The sequence below is a fragment of the Epinephelus lanceolatus genome, chromosome 1 (assembly GCF_041903045.1).
Source record: "Epinephelus lanceolatus isolate andai-2023 chromosome 1, ASM4190304v1, whole genome shotgun sequence".
NCBI classification, from domain to species: Eukaryota; Metazoa; Chordata; class Actinopteri; order Perciformes; family Serranidae; genus Epinephelus; species Epinephelus lanceolatus.
Genome location: NC_135734.1, coordinates 50,988,777 through 51,012,935, shown reverse-complemented (window position 1 = coordinate 51,012,935; position 24,159 = coordinate 50,988,777). Strand labels below are relative to the sequence as shown.

Here is a 24,159-nt window from a genome sequence, read left to right as displayed (position 1 = left end):
AGAAAGTTTATTTATTAGTTTTGCTTCCTATTTTATGGCCCAGCTTTTATTTTGAAATTTTTCCTTCTTTCCTCACTTTTTTTTTTTTTTGTAAAATATTTTGACTGTTAACATGATGAGTTTAGACTTTTTGAAGCTGTGATTTTTAAAATCTATCAAATGACAGCTTGACTGTGAAAAAAGACAGAAGTAGAGTCCTAAAATATTTGCCTTGATGTTTAACAATTTATGTCAGAAGTACATGATAAAATCTGAAGTGGTGGCTCCCAGATTCCACATGTAGGAGTTGATATATACTTTCCACATCTATGTGATGTAAAGTTTCTCATCTCCTCATGTCCGCAAGGCTCCTTAAACATGTTGAACACACGCAGACACCCAGTGTGTTGTAATCACAACTAGAGCATGACTGATACTGGTATTTGTTGCTGATGCAGATACCTTGATTGGGGACTAAAAAATTCTGACATGTATGTTGATAAAGATTGATATGAAGTCAAACATATGTTGAGGAGGCAGGATATGTTTCAGTGTAACAGTAGACTTTATCGTCACAAATGACATCAGTGCCCTAAAAGCAGTAAAATTTGCTGGGAATTTAATAATTACAAATTACGTCAAGCATCTTTTTTTTGCATTATGTTCTGTTAAAAAATAAACTTTCATATCAGATGACATATAGCTGATAATTATATATCTGTTATAGGCAGATATCAGCATATATTTATTGGGCTCTAATCACACCCACTATCTGCACTGACTTAATACACTCCTAAAAGGAGATACAGACTGGAGACAGGAGCTTCTGTCAGAATATAAGAGTTCATGTTGAGCTGTTCACAGTGATGAAGACCTTCACCTGACAGATCAGTCGTCCCTGAAGGTCTCTGTGACGCTGTTCGCTTCTTGGGTCTGAAAGTAGAAATTGAAAAGAGAATAAAAAAGAGAGAACCAGCTGAGCCTTACTGAACTCTCCTTGACACCTGAACTAAACGTTAGTGGAAATTCATGCACGGCATCAAGAATCTGTCTCCAGATCTCACTCACCGGGCTCCCAAAACCACAGCCTCCAGCCAGAGTGGGCTTAATTTCATGCCCTGAAAATAATATTTCATCTGAGGACGTAACGAGCCTCTAATGTATGAACAGAGCCATCATGTGATCTCAGCTGGTTTGTGAACTGATGGGTTGTTGTGTTGGCTGCAGGCTGAGCGGTCATGTGCGTCAAGAAGAAAACACCAAGACCCTCATTGATCAAATCTGAAAACATGAGAACTCACTCAGACCTATTAAAGCAAAATAAGGAGAGAAAAGAGGAACGAGATGCAGGACGTGAAACATTAAAGCCTTAAAACAAGTCTGGTGACAAAGAGGAAGTAAAAACGATATAACAAGACGAGTGAGTAAGACTCAGGCAGACAGAGAAACAAGAAGTGACTGAACGAGTGAGATGGATGAACGGGGAGGGGTGAGAGGAAGAAGATGGGATGTGTGATGTGCACACCATGATATAAAAATAAAATGTCTCCAGTCACTTGGTTGAAGTGGCCACACTAAAAGCTTCCACAGCTGAAGCACAAAACTCTCAGTGCAGATGAAACGGCCATCAGCGCAATAAGAGGAAGGTGACCCGCTGATTTATTTACAGTATATTATAAACACACACACACACACACACACACACGGAGGAGGGAGAATATAAAGAGCTGAAAGTGTGAAAGGAAGAAATGACTTAGGATACTTGATTAAAGTGTTACTCTGATGATATCAGCTGCTTCTGTAAACATCATAACTGTGTTACTCACATGAGGGTCAGACTCAGAGTAACAGAGCTGTGATGCCTGAAAATGCTTCACATTATTCCTGGCATGCACACATATCGAAAGCTGCGTCACTGATTTGTTGAGAACACCTGACCTGAAAATGACAGACTCTAACATATTGTCACAAGTTGATAGTCTTAGTAATAACGTTAATAATAACGTTGGGCCGGTGTGAATATTTTCAAACCGGTTTGATATAAAGAGTTTGACCAACAGCTGTTACACTTGACTCAGCAGCCGCTCATTAATGAAACTTGATGACACCGTATCCCAACAGCAAACAAGCCTCTGACTATTGCGCGACACGTAACATTGGAGCTCTCTGTCCACGGTGAATCCATTAAATATGCACATTGCAACAATGCAGGTTACCTATCAGCTGTCTGTTTGAGATCAGAGTGGAGACGTAACTACCTAAAACATGGGTGAGTGGCCTACTTACGGTCTTCCTACATTTGTAATGTTACTTTTTAAAACAGAAAACAGGTTTTATATTGGGACATTTACTGGTCTCACTCCCAAGTCATCGATACCGCCACTTGGGCAGTGACTTCTGGTGTCTCACACCGACGGCAATAGTTGTCCTTTCACGTTGGCATGAAAAGCGAACGACACATGGTGGCGTCAGGGGGAAACACGGCTGGACACAAATGAAATTTAAGGGGGCAAAAGTCCAGGTAGGGTGGGCGGGTCCAGCAGCCACCGACTATGACCTGGGAGGTCGGTGTTCGCTTCCCATGTGATTGTAAAGCAAAACCCTGTTCTTGTTTCCTAAACCCAACCACGTGTGTTTGTTGTAGAAGGAAGAAAAAAACGTCTATTTGCAGTGTTGTACTGACGTAGTGCTTTTATTTTGAAAGAGACTGTATGCAAACTGTACATTTCCTGTGAAAACAGAAGTGTATTTTGAAAACAGACAATGCATGTAACAGGCTGAAGTTGACACGGCGTCCCAGAACGTCAACAACCAACACACCCAGGGTACCTTGGACGCCATATGTGGACGTGGAAAGTCCATGACCAAACGTGGACATGTGACGAGGTCACAGTGAGGATGGGTTGAACAGCAAGTAGGTTATTAGTGATGGTCAGTTTGCTCATTATAAGCTTTCGTCCCTGTAGTGATCTCCCTTCAGCCAGCTGCTTTGTTTTTTTGTATTAAAATTCAGAGGTTTTGTGAAGAGAATTCCTCATTTCAACTTCATGAATCAGCCGTTCATCGTCCATTGCGCTGCTTTGAGGTGAGTGACAGGAAGAAATAGAAACAGGACGTCTGGTAAAAATTTGTCACCCCAAAAAACACATGAATTTGCCAGTAAATAACATTTGATCTCCCTCATGTCCTTGTGACGGTGAAGCTGAACCAGTCAGAGAAAGAACTTGGCTGTCTGTCCAGCAGATGGTAGAGATGGTGGTCCATTAATGAACATAGTTTGTTCAGTGTCGTCCTCTCCACCACAGCTTCAAAGCTGCAGCCAATTACAGCCATTAGCTTTTATTATTTTCAGCTTCGTCTGTTTTCTTTGCACGTGGTCACATTTTGCTTTTATCAGTACTTCAGCTTTTTCATCCTGTGCTGAACAGGTTGTGTACAGGCGGTGTAGGGGTGCAGTGGTTAGCATTGTCGCCTCACAGCAAGAGGGTTCCTGGTTTGAACACAGGGTGGGGAGCCCCTCTGTGTGGAGACTGCATGTTCTCCCCGTGTCAGCGTGGGTTTCCTCCAGATGCTCTGACATGTTCTCACCGGCTTTTTAATGTAATGGGAAGGGTTACAATTGGCATTCATGCCCTGGTTAAATGACTCTGCAGTAGCCACAGGTATTTATTGGCTCCGCCTCTGATCGGCATTGACAGAAACACAACACCTGGGTGAACGTTCTAATTTTAACCCCTTCACCGGTGAGATGCAGTGACATGACACCACAAAATCTCTGCCCAAGCAGCACTCAAACATCATTCCAAACTAGTCTGCTGTGAGTTTGATGAGAGTGGTGACACTGAACCATACAAATCATAACAGCTGTGTAGGGCTGAGGGGAACCACAGAACAGGGTGATGATTTGTCACTATGAGCGACCTATTTCACATTATTCATCATCATTAGATATATTGATTTAATTGATTGTTTGATATATAACATGTAGATCAGTCGAGCTTTAAGTCAGCATGTTTATGATCCAGCTAATGAGCGTAACTGCAGACAGTGAACCAGATTCAGTGTTTTGCCTTTTTAAGAAATATTTCTTTTTCATGTTACATCTCTGCTATTAACAGTTGTTGCATCAGGATCTTTTTTTTTTACTTTTTTATGGGATTATGATGTGAAGGATCTTGATTACCTTTATCTGTGAATCCACTCTAATCAGTTTATCTCTATGCATGTAAACACACAGGAGAACAAAGCCAAGCAGAGCAGATAAGATGGCAAATTGGATGAAGGATGAGGATGATGATGAGGGCCGAGAGGGAAAGACAGAACGGAGAGAGGGAAACTAAAAGAAGTCTGAGTATGAAAATAATCAAATCAGGAGAAAATAGTCTTTGCTTTTTGTAATGACACTGGTTTTTATTTGTCTTCGTGATACTGACTGAAGGTGGGTGTTGGCTTACCTTTTATTTAGCATGAGATCATTGAGTATGAGCTGCAGAAGACAGAGAGACGAACGTGTGAGAGAGAAAAATAGAGGAGAAACACAGAGAGACAAAGAATGAGGGCGAAAAAGAGAGGGAGGCTTTCAGAGCTATCGATCTGAGCAAAGACAATCTGCTGTTTCCTTCTGGAGGCTGAAACGTGCTGCTGACCTCGAAATAACATCATTAACTTAGATGAGAAACAAGCTGGAAACAAACAGAAAGTGGCCGAGACAATGATCCGTTATTAGCCAGGCAGAAGTGGAGTGGATAATTAGGGAGATTTCGTTGTGATAGCAAGTGAGACGCCACTCAGCGTAACAAACTGCTGCCGGTGTGTCAGATCGTCAGAGAGGAAACGACGGGGTTTGACTCTGGGATTAAAGTCAAGTGTGAGCTGGATGGACTCGATGGTCGGGGTCGTTCCAAACAGCATCACAGATACAGAAGCAAAGTCATTTGTGAGCGATATTTCTGATTCAGATTTCCAGTATGAAATCACTAAATCTCACTTATCTTTGAGTGTATGGACCAACACCGTCTCCTTCAGCTACACTGTCGTAGTAACAGTTGTCAGGTGTGTTATTCAGAGCAGATGATGTGGCAGTAAAATTAGTTTGAATAGAGCTGCAGTCAGTTTCAGATGCTGACAGGCTGACTGATGAAGCCGCTGCTATTCTCCCCAGAGCCAAACCAGTATGTGTGTGTGTGTGAGAGAGGCCACACACGTCGTGACAGTAATTATTGTACTTGTGGGGACCCTCATTGTCTTAATGCATACCCCAGTGCTTAATTCTAATCTTATCAACACCACCCTGATCCTTAAAACCAAGTTATAACTTACAACCCTAATGTTCTGTTTGGAGTCCTGGAGACCTCAGACCTGTTTTTAAAAGCTCTGTATGACGCACTTAATAGGGTTGGGTGATTGGCCTAATAAATTGGTTATCAGTGATTCCCTGAGTACATTACTGGTTGTATTTTGGGGGGATTTTATCATTTTATTTAGCTAATTTAATGGAGTGCTGCAGGGATGACATTTCTCTGTAGGCTGACGCAGAAGTTAGCGTCGCCCTGGTTCCTTCGTCAAAAAACCCACATGATTCTTCAGTTGGATTTTGGATTATTGCAGAAATAGGACCGTTTATGGTACTTAAACATTTTGTTCAGCAAGATAGTCTTCACAAATGAACACCACTTTTATAGTTTTTGAAATGTAAATGCAATCGCTAGAAGTAAAAAGCTAACGTTCGGCCATTAACTAACTACACTATGGCTGCATGACAAATGTCAGCACCACAATGAGGCTGTAAAGTCGTGTTCAGCGTGATGACGCTCTCTAATCTCATTTAGCCACTTGTTCTTTAAGATGCACGAAGCATGCCAACACACACCTCTGCAAATTTATGTCAGTCACCGGTTGTTGGGCTGATGGTGGCTGGGTGGAACACATTTCAACACATCATATCTCCCAGTCCTAATACTTAAAGTTGTTTTTACTCAGCGTGATATTTTGTATGTAATCTGCTCTATTTTTGTGATTGTTGTTGAGTAGTAGTTTAAACGCAGCTCTCCCAAATCATTAATAAGTCTGTTTGTATTTCTGTTACTGGAGTTTAACAACAGTTTGATTATATGAGGTGAAACAGGAAGTCTGACCTCGCTGGAGTTTAAATGACCCCAAATATAACATCACTATAGGGTTCCAGTGGTATAACAGTCTTCAGGTATATCCTTATATGAAAACTGATAGTTATCATACCATGTACATTTTGCTCAGCTACGATAAACGGACAAAATGCAACTGTACACATACTTCTTAAAAAAAAAAGTTGGTGTGGAAAGAGTTTCCTCTTCAGTACTTTTCTACACATTTAGTTTTAAACAGGTCCGAAGAAATATTTAGAGGAAAACAAAAGGTTGATATTACTATAATTATTAGTATGCATACAGCACTGAGGTCTGTGCGACCCCAAATAATGAGGAAGTAAAACCAGTGTCAGTGAAACAGAAGGGTTAAAGAGCACTTTGATAAAAAGGGAGGACCGACAAAAATGTCCTCGCTGTCTGCAGCTGAACCTGGTCCTCACAAAGGTAGAAGTACAAGCAACACAAACACACTGTCTCTTTTTAAGCTGCTCAAGGGAAGAGTCCAGCGAGACCAGCTGCCTCAAACACACACACACACACACACACACATGCAGATTCCCGTCCATTTCATCTCTGACCGTCTCAGCACTTACTGATTTTTATAAGGCTGACTGTGTGTGTGTGTGTGTGTGTGTGTGTGTGTGTGTGTGTGTGTGTCACTCTGTGTGTGTTAATGTGTGTGTACTTGTCTCTGATTGTATTTAAACACCTCATGTATTTTAGTATTGCATCTGTAATTTGCTGCTCCATCCTCTGCCTCTCTACTCTTCTCTAAATTGCAGCTGATTGGTTTTTAATGTTTGTGCTGCAGTTGGTCGATATCACTAACCAACCACGTCTGTAGGCACACGGATAAGAAACACCACCGTCCACTGTGAGTGTGTGAGCTGCTGGTGGAGGTGGTGCATCAGGAAACAGAACAACACAGTGCCTTGCTCTCCAGTCATTACCGTCTTTCGAGGCTGCTGATGTCACTCGGCCCTGTAGCTTCTGGTTTCTTGGTGATGTGCATTGATTACACTGACAAGCTGCAGCTGAAGCTGAAGCACGCCCTCCTCCTCCTCCCTGCTGTTTCCTGTCCTGTGGTGTCCGACCTTACTGTAAGCGGTACAAGTATCCGTGGCTTGTACCGCTGGAAGCAGAAACAGTTGAGTGTTTTATGCTAGCAGAGCTGTAATTGGATGGTTTCATGTCACACTGAGGTTTGACACAGCAGACATCTGTGCTCACAAAAATCCGCTCTAAAAATACAGAAACTACAGCAAAGTTTTTGACACTGAAGAGAAAGTGATGAAATCGAATGTTGACAAACCGAAAAGTTTTATCTGCAGCTGTCAGGTTTCATCTTCCATCACCATGTGAACTGTGGCCCAGTCGAGCTAGAGAATGTAGCACACACTGAAACAGCAGATAGTTTGGTCTGTTAGAAGACACATTAATGAAGTGTTGATATCACTGCTAATCAGAACACAACATGGTTTGGTTCAGCTTTGTAGCAGCTTTCAGGAGTCATGGAATGTTAGTTTATCTGCTTGTGTAAATATCTTTCTGATATTTGTTTTCTTAAAAAACCTTTAATATGAGTTCCTACCTTTTAAAGTTTGTTTCCTGAAAAGTATCGTGCTTTTAACACAAATGTAACCTGCATTTATAAAACTATTGCTAATGCTCCAGACTGTGACTATTTAGTCACGTTTAACAACTATTTTTGGAGACGGCTGGACTAAATCTTAAAAGTGGGGGCACCCGTCGACTTGCAAGTTTTGTTTTGTGTTATTTAAAGTCATTATCGTATATCCTGTGAAACACCAGTAGGGAGTGTGTTGTCTCATGCGCAACGTCACTACAGGTGCATTTTTAAATAGTTACTCTGAACAGCAAAGCACACTGTGGCACAACCTGGACAGTTTGTAAATTTGGAGCTTTGTTGGAATATAGCATTTGGTTATTCAGAGCACCACACTCTCAGAGAGGCAGTGTATACTCTGGGTGCTTCCTCTGACTTCGCTCTGCTCTGCCTGTGTTTTCTCTGGCTTTAGTGGCAGCCAGTCTGACAACAGAGATGTGAGTGACGGTGAGCTTGGATGAGATTTAGGGAGACCAGTAAGAGGAGAGTTGCAGTTATCTACAGGGCTTGTAATAAAAGCATGTGTCAGCATTTCAGCATCGCTCTGTGTTAAAAATGGTTGAATTTTGGCAGTGGTTTTGCGACCTTGTTAAAATGACCAATAAAATTAAGATCAGAGTCTAAAGTCACTCCCAGATTTGTAACTTGAATTTAAATCTGTTTGGACTGGCTGCCTTTAGTCTCTGCCTTTTTGCCTTTGGATGTATAAGTGGAATTCCTGTTTTCTTTTCATTTGTTTTGAAAAATAATTCTGGGGAAACAGAGGTATATAGTTGTGTGTCATCAGCATAAAAGTGATAACTGATAACTACTTGAGGTGTTAACGTTCAGAAGCAAACACCAGCCAACTTCAGAGCTAAGTAGGTAAGAGTTTGTGACTTTTTCCTCTAACGTAAATCAGCATGTAGTTATTTATGTAAATGTTCTATTTATTACCAAAACAATTATCAGTAGTTAAGATGGAAAAAATATGAATTTGTTGTGTTGCATGTCAATTGAAGTGGTGCTCCTAAATTTTGTGCTGCTGCTCCTAAACTTTTCAGTAGGGAGCACTGGTGTTACGAGTGGAAATAGTTGGTTTGGAGTTTTGTATTAACTCGTACAAAATAAGAGAACAGCCGGGACGCTCTCGATGTCAGTGCACTCTGTCAGTGGTCTTTGGCTCGGACAGATATCATGGCATTTTGAGATGCAGATAAAGCAGACATTTATAGCAGCCCTGGACACATATAGGCCTTCTGGTCTGACTTGGTGTCCTTCTTTGGAAGTACAGAAGTGGCCTCACTTGTTCTTAAATGCTGTTTTACAATGTACTTCATTATTTCAAGGCTTTCTCCGTGATGAGTATTTAATAACAATAAAATCTACCTGTGAAGTCTTTAAGCCTTCATCAGCCTGCCCTTGTCAGTGATCAGCAAACTGTTCATGCACATTAATCTTATCAAACTCAGTTGAGAACTCATTCAGTGTGAGCACGTATTTAACTGACAGCTTATTATTTCTCTCATTACGCAGCGGTAGCATTGTTAATTTGTTTGCTGGGAGCCAAATCTGTTTTCTGAGTCAGCTCTTGCGGGTGTTATTGGTGTCAGCAGCACAAATCTTCCTCTTACTGAAGCTGATTACTGAGATTGTTCATTTTTTCTGCTTCATTAACCTTGAAAGTGCCGTGTAAATAAAGTTATTATTTCCTGAGACAGACCAAGAAGGAGCTGAAACATTTCCCCAAATACGAATGAACTGAAGTTTGCTTTGCTGGCAGTGGCATCATGTGTTTTTTATACTGACCTTCATTATAAAGTAATGACATAGTTTATTTGATATGGCAGAGGATCCATACACTGTTTGGTCTTGTGTTAAATGTTTAGCCATGTATAATCTAGAGATGACAACCTCTGGATCCAAACTATGAAAAGTGTTGGAGTGTTACCTGTCTGAATATCATCCTTGTTTTAAATTCTATAACCTCTCCATGACATTGTATAAGTTAGTGGATCCACTTCTGTGGCCTAGAAAATGTTTTTATTTATTCACTTTTCCTTGTTTGAGGATGTTTTTCAGCTCCATGCAGTTTTCAGGGGGGAAACAGGTTTTATTCCACCGCTGGGACCGCCACTTAAAAATGGCAACAGGATTGTAGAAAACAGCTGAAAACACCAACTGTAAAGTAGGTAGAAAACATTCTCTGAAATATATTCTCAGCAGAAACTCAACAGAAGCTGTGAGACCTGAAGGTGATAAAAAGTCCATTTATTGAATCTTCGTTTCCTGACAGCAAGTGAGCGTCTGTGTTACATTGGGAGCTCTCTGACCACACTGGATCCATTAAATATTGAACTCCGTCATGTCATGTAAAGAAACCGCTGACCTCTCAGCTGTGGTCTCAGAATAACCACTGAAAAGATGGTTTAGTACGGATACTTCCCTATTATTCATATACACAACAATACTGTTGTGGGTAATTGAAGGATGTTGTTGTAGCAACCATACTATATCTGAACACCATCTCCACTTTGAAAACAAATAAGCTTGCTAGCAAGCTCTGTTGAGCATCCCACACAAAAATCTTACAAGGAACATTCAGCTCCCTGGTGATCTCCATCCAGCCAGATGCCAACTTATTTAGGTTTTTGTTGTGAAATGAGGAGGAATCATACAGATAACTCTGCATTACAGCCTCATGAATCAGCCGTCCCTCGTCCATTGCAACATTTTCAATGCAAGCGACAGGAATAAGATAGAAACAGCGTGTCCGACAAAAATTTTGTGCAAAACGGCAGCCCGCATCGCACTGCGTTGCTTGCAAGCAGTTCAGACGGTCTAATAGAAAACAGTGCAATCAAGCTGAATTAGTCGCTGATGCTCGCTTGCGATGCCTGCGGCGCTGGGGATCAGCATGCTCAGGGACCTATCCCTGCCTGCTGCCTGACACACAATGCACCTGACCCTGATTCCTGTCCCTGTGGGTGGTGGGCTCACAGGGCGGGGGCTCCATGTTAATTAATCAGGGTAAGCCCGACTGCGCCCTATGGCCCAAGGCCCAGCCACCAGACACTTGCTGGCGAGCGCTTCCCCAGGTCTCCGGTGTCCGCATACCAGTCGAGGTACTCAAAGTCCGAGTATGCCAAGTCATCAAGGCCTTCTACAATCGCTCATAGTCTGGCCCCTCCCCTGGGACTACTTTGCCTTGGGAGACCCTACCAGGGGCTGTTAGCCCCGGACAACACCAGGATCACAGAGACAGGCAAACCCCTCCATCGAGGAGCCTCACCTGTGGTCATGAGCTCTGGGTAGTGACTGAAATAATGAGATCGCAGATACAAGCAGCTGAAATGAGTTTCCTCTGTAGGGTGTCTGGGCTCAGCCTTAGAGATAGGGGGAGGAGCCCGAACATCCGGAGGGAGCTCAGAGTAGAGCCGCTGCTCCTTCACGTTGAAAGGAGTCAGTTGAGGTGGTTCAACATCTGATCAGGATCCTCCTGGGCGCCTCCTCTAAGAGGTGTTCTGGGCACGTCCTACTGGTAGGAGGCCCCGGGGCAGACCCAGAGTACACTGGAGGGATTACATATCTCATCTGGTCTGGGAACACCTCGAGGTCCCCCAGGAGGAGCTGGAAATCAACACTGGGGAGAGGGGTGTCTGGGGTGCTTTGCTTGGCCTGCTGCCTCCGAGACCCAGCCCCGGATAACTGGATGAAGATGGATGGATGGATGGATGGATGGATGGATGGAAGGTCGCTCGTGTTGCTTTCAGTTAGGACACAGTGTGAGATCTCCGACAGACCTTGAACATTTACAGACTTGACTAACTGTACAACCACACGAACAGTCCCAGTGTGTAGGATTCAGGCCCATCTGAAGGCAGAAATGATAAATGACATTAATAACTGTGTTTTCATTAATTTAGAATCACCTGACAATAAGAATCATTTTGTTTTTCTTACCTGAGAATGAGCCGTTTGTATCTACATACAGAGTGGGTCCACTCCCATGAAGTCTGCCATGTTTCTACTGTAGCCAAGAACAGACAACCCAAACACTGGCTCAAAATAGGGCCATTCACATTTAAATGTTGGCCACTGTAATTCTCCTACACGCCCCTTCACGGGAGAAGTTTTACCTCCTCACAGCTCAAAGCCATGAAGTCCTGCACACTGGACCTCTACATATTTTTTTGATGCTAGTGCTCATCAGACGCCAGAGTTTTAGTAAAAATTTATCCCAAACCTGTTTGATCATTTAGGAAGAATGACATCAAAGCTCCTAAATGTTAAATGATGTTTCAAAGAAAGCTGCTGCACATAAATAAATGGCAAATGTTTGATTAAATCAGGATCTGTGTGATCAAAGAAACAGAAACAAGACTCCAAATCTGACCAGACAATTTGAGTTATTTTTCTTATTTTTCTTATATTTTATTAATGTTTTTTTGATACTTTTTTTTATGGGAACACATTTCAGTCTGTGTTGGAAAAATATTGAGGTTCAGTCCCCAGACTCATTCATTTTCTCAGCTTACGTGAGGATGCACACAAATCTGGGATGATGGAGGAAAAATCTAGGATGTTAGAATTTAAACAGACATCAGCTGGAGGCAAAGTGGGTGGTGCCCTCTGTCTCTCCATCTCTCCGTCTCCTTCACTCCATCCTGTCGTTTGCTCTCAGATTACAGTAAAGTGAACATTAAGCTTTTCAGAACTCGCTACCTAATTAGACTCTCCATTCTCCTCTAATGGAGCCCTGCTCTTTGACACTGGATCGTAGGAGTGCATTACCAGCAGGTGTGTGTGTGTGTGTGTGTGTGTGTGTGTGTGTGTGTGTTAAGGGTCAGGATCCTGATAGTGTGTGTGTGATGTTGGTCAGAGAGGCAGACAGAAGGCCTGCAATCCCCCAAGACCTCATTATAGCTCTGAGGGAAGGCACACACACACACACTTAAACTCAGACATCTGGAAAAGGGCATAGGGCACACATGTACACACACACACACACATCTACACAGGTTACACACTGACACACGTGCACACTCAACTCCACTAACACGAGTCAAATGTCTGAAAAAGGGCAGCGGTGAGTTTAGCAAGAGTTCACTGCAGCCCTGTATGAACACACACACACACACACACACACGCACACACGCGCACACACACACACACACACACACTGTGCAGTGAGTGGTGGATCATGCACATAGCAGCCATTGAGCGAAGTCCTGGAATTCCAGAGTACTTTGTGAATTCACCGCTGTCGTCTTTTAGTCTCGTCATCTCTCTCTCCGTCCCTGCAGTTGTCCGTGTGAGAAACAGCTGAGTGTCCTCTCCAACATCAGACACGCGCCACGCCTTAGGCTGCTTACAGCTGACGCACCGCACTCACACACACATTTGGACACACACACATTGAGGCGCACACGCACAGTGTCGGACAGACATCAATTCCATTCGGGTAATTACTCCCTGGAGTTTGTCTTTGGGCTTTCTGTGGAGCTGGAAAGCAATTTGTTTGTGTTTATGAGTATTTGCAGCGTGGAGAATGACAAAGGAAATTGCACGTGTAAAATGAACAGAGTTGTGATTGTATGTCGGGTACAAGTTTGACCAAAGAGAACTGTGGAAATTTGAATTTTTCTTGGCTTGAGGATGGAAAGGGGCTTCATAGTCATGACAGGACAAACTACTTGTGTGTACTAATGTATGAATGTTCTGAAATCCTTTTACTGTTACAGCTGGTTTTACTATTAGCATCATAGTCTAGAGCCGAGTAGTGGGGTTAGTTGATTCATCGATTAACAGAAAATCATTCAGCTACTGTTCTGATCATCAGTAATGCTTTAAGACAAGTTTATTTGTTAAGTTAAATAGCACAATTCTAATGGACTACTGCTTGTCTTTGTTATTTATCTTTGTAAACAGAATGTGTTTAGTTGTTGGACTGTGAAGCTGAAAACACACGGTTGCCGCCGCAGTGTCATGTGACTTGCGTTACGTGCCACCCCTCGCACACACTGGACATGTCATGCTGCTGCTTGTTAAAAGACAACCACGCAAAGTTACTACTGAAAGATCTGTACTTCCTCCATCTCTGCGTTAGCTTAAAATCATGTGTAGACAGCCCCTGATTAAACTTGATTTGTCACCTGAAGAGCTGATCTCTAGAGCTGTGACTCACCAGGAAGTATCTTTTTTGCCATTGTCTTATTAATGACGGGATTATGGGTCGTTCAGCTCGGGATTTTTCTCGACCTCAACAACGAGTCTCTCCTCATCCTTTCTTTGTCATGTTCAAAACGCAGCGACAGAAACAGAATTCTCTTTATACATGAATGGTGAGGAGTCGAGCTGCTGTAGGAGCAGAGTGAGCTGCTACAGGAGTCTGTACGAGCAGAGAGCGAGTGGGGAAAATGCTTTTATTTCGAGGTCAGCGAGGCTGGAAGTATAACAGTGGCTTGAAGTGCTGTGGGTTGGCGGGTCTAGCCGCTGCTAGACTCACAAGTCAGTCTTTAGACGCTTTGCTTAACTAAAGACTGATGACTTTCTCGCTGATTTTGTGTTTAGATGGGCGGATACAATTTAAGAGTTTAAAAAACTCCCTACGTTGCAGAACCAATAGTAAATCTGCAGGGCGGTCCTTCGGTGGCTCGCTGAACTCTTGTGCTTGTAAACATAGTCCCACTAGAAACACGTGTAGCGGTACAAAATGGCTCAGTCGTGCTCGCAGAAAACCCTGTCAAAGTTAGTGGATGTTTGTCGCGTTTGCGGCGACACATTCTCGCCAACTAAAAGAAACAAACGTAATCGTTTACAAGGCCATGACTCATCCGTCCGGCCGGACTATAACGTTAGAGGGAATCGCCTTGTTGTTTACAAATACTTCCAGGTAGAAACCCAGCAGAGCTTTTAGCTATGTATATCGCCTATATATCACATTTTTCACATCACTGTATCACCGTTTAGACTAATCCGATGTTCGTAAAGTCTATAAACAATGATTGAACAAACATTACTATTTCTGTGTGCACGTTTAGCTGGGCTAACCGTTAGCTGTTAGCCCTGTTAGCCGTTAGCGGTGTCTGTAATAGGTAATAACTCATTAAATGGTCCGTGAAAAAAAAAAAAAATCTTTTCCAGCGGATATCTTAGTTACAACATGATTGAGCTAGCAAAGCAGTTTTGTGTTGCTATGTGTGGTATTTATTCAGTTTTGGGAAATCACGATGTCTAGAAAGCATCAGTGGCTGCAGCTGACAGGGACAGCTAACAGCAGCAGCAAAGCTAACATGGGGACGTCATCTGTTAAAAGCCTCCCGTTGTCGGATACGACATGAAACTACTCCAGTTAGCTCAATCATGTTGTAACTAAGACATCCGCTGGAAAAAAATATTTTCTTTACGGATGAGCACATGTTTGATAAAACGGAGTTAAATCTCTCGGCATCCATTTTCAAGCTCTGTGTGTTTGTTTCCTTGCGGACGAGAAAAGGGGGAGCGCACATTTCCGAGAAGGCGTGTCCTTTTCAAAAATGCAAGAGGCGTTGCTTTGTTGCCGGCTGTTTTCGCCGGTGTGTTAAACACACTTTAGAAAGGAGTGTCCCCAGACTATCAGAAGGCGGAGATCTCTGATTGTCTGGTGGCCAGACTAAGCTGCTGCCAGTGTGGGTTTGTACATTGAAAATAATAGGGGCATATTTTTTGACGCACAGCATTTATTGCTGGTGTGCTTTGGCCTTAACAAAACAAGACATCAGAAAGTGTTGTCTTAGACTTTAGGTAATTTAAACAGGAACTTTTCAAATTGTTCAGGCAAATAATCTGCAGATTATTCTATTAAAATTATAATTAATTTCAGCCCTGTTACATCCAGAAGTCTGTGAAGTTTAACGTTTTCATCTTACTTTGCTTCACATTCTTTTACAGCTACTGCTGCTTTCTTATTTCACTTTTAGATTCAACACTGTGGACTTTAAAATGCTGATATTGATGTGTGTGTGGAGTGAAACCTGTCGACATCGTAGCATCCTGAGTAAAGGACGACATACGTGCTGCAGTGTGTTACAGTATTGTCGGGTTCAGAAATGTTGCCGAACTAATGCCAGCTAAGAATCGTACAGTAGCAGTGCATACGTCAATGTGATCTGTGTAGACAGCTCTGTGTTTCAAGGCTACAAGAGATGACCTGTAGAAATTCTGAGGTTTAGGCAACAAAAGAAGATGGTTTGGTTCAGAAAAAAACATCTTAATGTAACGTCATGTGACATACGTCACTCGCATAATTTTCGAAACATACTAGCGCAAAACATTAGTATTAAGGACAGTACCCTGGAAATCCAGAGTTCTCGCAAGAGCACAATTTGAATTTGCTCTTTCTAGATTTGGGTCTGGATTTCCAGGCTAACAGGACAGCGGTCTCCCGGGTGAAATTTCTAAGGTTTGTTTTTTTTTTTTTTTTTTTTTTGACCCATCTACCTCTCCTCCCACCAGCGGACTTTCTCACTCTTCATAATACAGTATTTGCCCGTAGCATCAAAAGCTGATGCCACCCAGTGTGTCTCATACAGCTGCTAAAGGCTGCTTGTGTGCGTTGGTATCTGAAGGCAAGGGCATTGGTGTTTAACAGGATTGGGAGTGACACCGGATGGAAGAATAAATCCCTGCCAAAAATTATCTCATAGGAAAAATCATAAATTGCACAGCTACATGTCAATTTCATCACAGAATTTTAATGCGATTGACTCATTAATTTAAAGGGAGTTTTAATTTTTACAAAACCTGAACAAATGAACTAAACAGATAATGAATGCTAAGATATAGTGCACACATTATACATGTTTGTGCTCCATCTTTAGTCAGAGTATAAAAACACTCTGCTTCCAAACAGTAGTGCCGTCTGTCATGCCAGGAGAGTCTGACCGTACTCACACATTCACACCCTCACACACCCTCACACACTCCCACTGTTACCACATCCCAACCTTCCTTCACACTCAGACTCTGTTTCTGGAGGCAAAATATATGGGAGTTATCAGTTGAAACGTTTGATGTGCTGGAGATGTGTGAAGCTTTGAGTGGAGCAAACTGCTTCTAAAGTCGACCTAATGTTTGCTCTGCTCCAGATAAATCAAAGGCTTGTGGAGAGCAGCTAACAGCCTAACGCTCCAACCAGACTCTCAGTTTCCTGTTGGTGTTATTAAGTCTGTCATCGTCATTATTTCACCGTCTGCTGACAGTCACACACTCCACATGGTTCCTCATCGAACAGTCCAACAGCAGAGATGTCACAGAGCCAGATGATGCTTAAAGCAGTTGTTAAATATTTCAAGAAATACACTTATGCACATTCTGGCAGGGAGTTACGTTTATGAGAAGAATAATACAACTCTCATATGTGTCTGTTGAATATGACGCTACAACCAGCAGTCAGTTTCAGGCAGGATATTTCAAGAACAGCTTGAGGGAATCTCTTAAAATTTGGTACAAACATCCACTTTGACCGAAGAATTAACTGATTAGATTTTTGTGGTCAAGTGTCAAAGGGCAAGTCTGTGTAACCCCATCTGTCACGTTCTTGTGAACGGGATATCTCAAGAATAAATTTCTTCAAATTTGGCACAAACGTTCACTTGGACTCATCAGTGAACTGATTGGATTTCGGTGGTCAGAGCTCAAGGTCAAAGTGACCTTGCATCTGTCTCATTCTTGTAAACACAATATCTCAAGAACACCTTAAGTGAATTACTTTGAATTTGACACAAACGTCCACTTGGATCAAAGAATAAACTGATTATGATTTTGTGGTTGAAGGTCAAAGGTCAGTGTGACCTCAGTTATGGCCATAACTCCAGAATTCATATGCTAATTATGGCAAAATTTGACACAAATGTCTAACAGGATAAATTAATGAAGGTCAAAAGGTCAAAGGTCAGCTTGACTGTGACATCATCATGTTTTAACGTCATATCTCAGGAACAGAAGGGGAGACATTTGGTCAGATACTGAATTGGTGACTCTAATCTTGAAACTGTGCTGATTGTATAGATCTTCTGTGTGTGAAGCATCCATGTTTTCACTGACATGGATGGAGACTGTCAGAGACACTGGACTGGTGGGCGGAGTCATACAACCACAGGGTGGACTGGTGGGCGGAGTCATACAACCACAGGGTGGACTGGTGGGCGGAGTCATACAACCACAGGGTGGTGATTCTAGTGTGGAAGTTGCTTTTATTACACGTAACGTAACAAGGTGTCATCAGTCCAAGTAATCTTAACATCACCTGTCTCTTTTCTACCATGATTTCTGAATGAATGGAAATTCGCTGTTATATTTAACATAGAAAAACAAAACATGAATAGGCCTGTACAATTATAGAGAAAACACTGCGGGTGGTTCTGATTTTCTCATCTAACTCTCTGACATTTTAGGAAATACACTTATTTGCTTTCTGGCAAAATGTTTATTTAAAGGAAATTCAGTTTATTTCACTACACAGCTCTCATCAGCTCATGCATGCAGTTTAATTTATCATTCCTCTTGGTTATAATAACATTTTACGCAAAGAGAGAAAACAGCGGCATATTGTTTGAACTGAAGCATCAATTTAATTTGACCTACCATACTTACATGAAGCTTAGTTTTATATTAATAATGGATGATTATAACGTTTGCCCACTTTCGTATTGTTTCCAAATGAATCGGTTCATACTGATATTTAAGTGTGATCATCTGACCGCTCTCTTCCCTGCAGGACTGTTCGAGTGATGTCGCCACGTCCACAGATCTGATCCATCAGGTTGGTGAGTAACATGTTCTAATTGTTGGGTGTGTTGTAGTGAGTGGAGCCGCTCTGCCTCTCAGGCTGGTATTACCTAACCTCCACCCCACACATGGTCACAGCCTCTGTACCCTAATGAAGAACATAGCCATTAGATTGATGATGCGTGTTAGTGACAACACATGCGGCCAAGGGTTAAGTTATGCCTGCGAGACTACGCTCAGGTCAAGAAAGCTTGTTAACCCTGAACCAGCCAGCCCTGCCTGTCAGTCACCCGTGGAGGAAAAGCAAACAGCAGTGAAAACACAGCAGGCGGAGAGAAGTCGTCACTTAACTCTGCTTCACTGTGTCCAAAGCTCTCCATCAGACCAGTCTGGTTACTGCACTGGTTTAACTCTGTACCACCAGAGATAGACACACACTGACTCTTGTTGTGTCCTCATTGTGTGTCAGAGATGATTAATAACAAATATAAGACCAAGTGATTTGTGGGACACATTTATTAATTAATCTTGTGTAAGAATCATGGGTGTGGGACCAGCTCACCTGGTAGAGCAGGCGTCCAATGTACAAAGGCTGTGTCCTTGCCACAGCAGCCACAGGTTCGATTCCAACCCACAGCTCTTTGCTGCTTGCCATCACCACTCTTTCTCCCTCTTTCTCACTATATCTGTCCTATCTAATGAAGGTAAAGAAAAGCCCCAAAAATATCTTTAACAAAAATCATGGTTGTTTTAAAAACAGAGGCTTCTCTAAATGAATAATTCAGCGTTGCCTAATATGTGGAAACTGAGATAAATAAACAATCATGTGAGTACTGAAGATGAGGGCCAGGCATAAGGGAAAAATGAGAGGAGGATATGTGTGTGTGTGTATGTGTGTGTGTGTGTGTGTGTGTGTGTGTGTGTGTGTTTTGCATTACGAGAATAAAGACAAACTTTAATTATTAGTGTCAGGCATGAAAAAAATAAAAGTAAAAAAATAAAGAATAAAGTTAAAATGCTGAGTAAATAAAGTCACCTCCTCTGGTCCATCACATTGTGTCTTGTGATGCAACACGTCCTGTCTATATTGCAGCTGTAACCACCGACACATCTGTACATTATCAGTTATTTCAGTGTGCACGTATACGCACTCCTCTTCAAAGGTTGCATGGTTTCTGCTTCTGAACAGACGCAGTTTTTGACACAGTTGCTTTAAAGTCCTTATACTTTTTACCAAACTGTGTTTATGCACTAAAAGAGAAATAATTTCTCATTATCAAAGCTGACTCTGAACTATAATTTCACCAATTCATCTACATAAGGAATTCTGTAGAAGCAGCCATGTGTTTGATTTATTGTCATTTGATTTATTTGATTTATTTTATTTTTTTATGCCTGGCACTAATACTGAGAGTTTGACTTTATTCTAGTGATACAAAAAAATTAATTAAAATGAATAAAAATCTTTCTTACGTGACTTATTCATTTTTATGTCTGGCACTAATACTTAAAGTTTGACTTTATTTTGGTAAACCAAATAAATAAATAAATGAATAAGATAGAGGAAATCTTCCTCCTCAGATATATTTTCTCTTAAGCTTGACTCCAGTACTGACATTTTATTCTGGTCATGCAAAAACAAATAAATAGACAAAAACAAACCAACAAAACCAGGAATAATCTTCCTCCCCTATTTTCTTATGCCTAACCCTAAAGGTGAAAGTATGGTAATGCAAATAAAGACCGAAACACATTAATAAATAAATAAAACAAAGTAAATTCTTCCTCCTCAGATATACAGTGGTGGAAAAATGTTTTCGGACACTCCATGCATTTGTGAAATATTGCATTAAGAATCACTCTTAGGTCTTCAAGTGCAATTTCTTTTAGTACAGTCACAGCCAAAATACTAAATAAATCCTAAAAAAGCCATTAAAAACTTAAAATTGATTGGTTCCATAAAAATACATAAGAAATTTTGAGTATTGGGTCATTTTGGTACCAGTGATGAAGGTCGTTCTTTTTATTAAAAGACACAATTTTTGTTGCCAAGCTTCGTGTCTACATAAAGCCAGCACATTTGAAAGTTCTTCAGACACAAAAATGGCTAAAACAAGGAACCTAACGCAGGAAACACGCCTGAAGATAAAGATTCTCAGCCAGGAAGGGTACAGCTGCCGCCAGATAGCCAGGAAGTGCAGATGCAGTCCTTCAGCAGTTGGATACACTCTGCAGAAATACAGACGAACCAACAGCTTGGAAGACAAACCAAGATCTGGGCGTCCAAGGGTTTCTTCAGCAAGAAATGACCGCATCCTGATCCGCATGTGCAGGCAAAACCGCCGAATGACATCACAGGAGCTTCAGCAGCAGTGGTCAAACCAAACTGGTGTCCAGTGTTCCACCCGCACTGTACGTGGCCGACTTTTAGATCATGGCTTAAGGTCCTACAAGGCTATCAAGAAGCCCCTGATCAATGAGAGACAGAGGTTAGTCCGGCGTCGTTGGGCCCAGGCACACAAGAACTGGACAGCCAGGAATTGGAAGAAGATTTTGTGGTCAGATGAGTCCAGTTTCCAGCTTTATCTCCCTCCTACTAATGTGAGGGTACGCAGAAGGCCAGGCGAAGCATTATCTCCAGCATGTACAGTACCTACTGTCAAGCATGGTGGAGGCAGTATCATGGTTTGGGGATGCATGAGTGCTGCTGGTGTTGGTCATCTCACTGTCTGTGATGGCACATTGAACTCTACCAAGTATTGTACCATTCCCGAAACCCACATGCTCCCTTCTGCGCGTGCACTGTTCCGTCGAGGTAAAAACGGGGTGTTTCAACAAGATAATGCCCCTTGCCACACATCCAAGGCCAGTAGAACTTGGCTGCAGGAGCACAGTATCCAGGTCTTAGAGTGGCCAGCTCAATCCCCGGACATGAGCCCCATTGAAAATCTGTGGTGGATTATCAAAAGGTCTGTTTCAAAGCATAAACCAAAGAATTTAGAAGAAATAAAAGCAGTAATTCAAGAAGAATGGGACAAGATTACCCCTCAACAGTGTGAAAGGCTCATGGGGAACATGCCAGCCAGGATTAGAGCTCTACGACGTGCCAATGGCAGGACTACTAAATATTAATTTGATGATGTGATGGTTTATTTATTTTTTGTTCAGTTTTGAACACATTCTCTGTTATTTGTTGACTTTGATACCGACAATGTTGAGAACTGACATATTGAAACTGTCAAGAATTTAGTTTTGTTAGTTTTTCTTGTAAACAATAAACAAAAATATATAATTTGTATTTGTTTGTATCTGTCTAATGCAGCCACACCTTTTGAAACACAAAAAAGATTTTTCCACAAATATTTCATGATAATATTTGAGATTGTGTAAAATTTTAAGGGTGTCCGAAAACTTTTTTCCACCACTGTATTTTCTCTTATGCTTGGCACTAGTACTGACATTTTGAATTTATTCTGGTGATGCAAACATAAGTAAATAAAAGAAATACAGAAAAAATCTTACTCCCCTAATATTTTGTTTATGCTTGGCACTAATATTAAAGGTTTAGACTAAGACCTTATTCTAGTAATGCAAATAAATAAACAAATAAATCTTCCACCTTTGCTCAAATTTTTGTCTAATGCCTGCCAGTGATACTGAAGATTAGACTTTATTCTTGAAATGCCATTAAAAACAAACAAACAAAAATAAAACTCCTCCTCTCCTCTCATTTTCTCTAAATGCCTGGCACTAATAATCTTCCATACCTGAGTAATTGTGACCCTGTGGAGAAGAAAGCTGCAGAAGACAACAGTGAGTCAGAGCTCTTCATTCAACACATTCAGATGTGACGTCTTGTGGATTTGTTTGCATGAGACTTGAATAACAACCAATGAACTCGTCCTCAGGACACACGGACATATTTGATGACGCAACTTCACTCATAAAACAACAGAGCAGCTATAAGAAATCATGAGGACACTAATGTAAACTCATACTTTCACATATTTATTATCATTATTTACGCCCCCCTAACACTGGATTAATATTTAAACTCTCAGCAGAAGGTTTCGGGGTAACGCCATCTTCACTGAATTACACTTTGATAAACTTGATGTGCAGATCGTCGCTCTGCCACGAGTACAAAACGTCCACTCTGTTGAATCGCCTCAAAGTGTTTGGCTTCAACTTCACTGTGTCAGGCGAGTTTCTCAGACAAACTTTAAATTGAGTGAACTCCACTTCAGCTCAGCTCAACACGCCTACAGCGAAGCTGCGGCCAACTTTCTCCAACAGTCTCATATGACTCCCGTGTTGTTGAAACATTTAGCCCTGAGAAACGCCCAGCACGAAGACAACACTGACGTTAAATCATTCATAATGTGTTTTTATTCTGTTCAGACTGTTCTCTGCCGTGTTCTCTTTAGTCAAACACCTCTGTCAGCACACAAGTGGTGCAATCTCACCCTGTAGTGTGTGTGCAGTTATACTCCTGTCTGTGTGAGGACCAGTTGAATCCCTCTGCCCTTGAGACTGAGTGTTCATCATGTCTATACACGGCTGTTGAGACTTGGTTTGAGGGGTAAGGTCAGAACTGGCTTTAGATTAAAGGGTAGTTTCAGATGTTTTTCAACCTGGACTGTGTTGTCCAGTGTTTCTGTGTCTCACTGATCAATGGGAACAACAGAACTCATTCAGCGGCTCCTCTGGCAGCAGCACAGCGTCTCTCCCTCTCCTCTCTGATTCTGTCACAAACCTTTGGTGATGGAAACCTACGTGAAAAAAACTCCATATATGTGAATGTATCATAACAGCCTGTCACAGGTTACAGCCTGATGTTTAGACATGAGTTATATATATATAGATCCCAGGGAACATTTGTTTAAAATGTGTAATTAGTGGTAAATTTGATTTAGTTGAACTATTAACATTGTCACATCTGAATCTCACTCTGAGTTACTGTTATTGTTCACAAACTAAAGAAATGAGAGATCATTTTTATTTAACTTTTACTGAATATTTGAAGCAAACTAAAACTACATCACTGATTTTGGTACAATTCTACGTCTTAAATTAATTATACTTTTTTTTTTTTTTTTTTTTTTTTTACTAATTTATCATATCGTCAAGAATATTTTTATCACAAAAGTACCCTGAAATATTGTGATTTTATTTTAGGGCCATATCGCCCACCCCTACAGGAGATCTCATCCCCGCTGATTCCTGTTCAATTTAAGGATGAGTAAGGTCACTTAACATACGAGTGATGTTCTGGACATGTGAAAGTTTTCCTTCCACTCCTCATCAACAACAGTCACACTCTGGAAAGTGTCCCACCAAGTCTTAGTGGACTTTGAACCACTGGGGTGGAGTAGAAACATAGGGTGTAGCAGACACCTCTATTCGTCCATTAGACCAAGCAGTGCTAATAAAGCATTAGCAAACTGGTAGTCCAACATTTTTGTCCAAAGCAACAATAGGTATGCACAATTTGAGAAGATTACATCATCTTTCGCAAACACTCCACACGTCCACACAGATAAACAGTAAACAGAGTTTTGATAAATCTTCACCTTGGAAGGTGTTTTAATACTCGATACTAGACTGATGTCAAAAACTGTTTTTCCCATTAGTCAGTTAGACACAGACACATGAGTAAAATAGGGTCCTGGTTGGAAA

At 41.5% G+C, this 24,159-nt stretch overlaps 1 protein-coding gene across 4 annotated transcripts in view; it reads left to right on the top strand.

The window, feature by feature from the left end:
• Positions 1–24,159, top strand: part of pcbp4 (poly(rC) binding protein 4) — a 250,479-nt gene that overhangs the window by 56,302 nt on the left and 170,018 nt on the right. For 3 of the 4 annotated variants that reach the window (XM_033625743.2, XM_033625744.2, XM_033625745.2), the window contains exon 2: positions 18,470–18,518. The gene's annotated coding sequence lies outside the window, so the exon portion shown is untranslated. The remainder of the gene's footprint in view (positions 1–18,469; positions 18,519–24,159) is intronic. The other variant, XM_078171951.1, reaches the window with a different exon arrangement.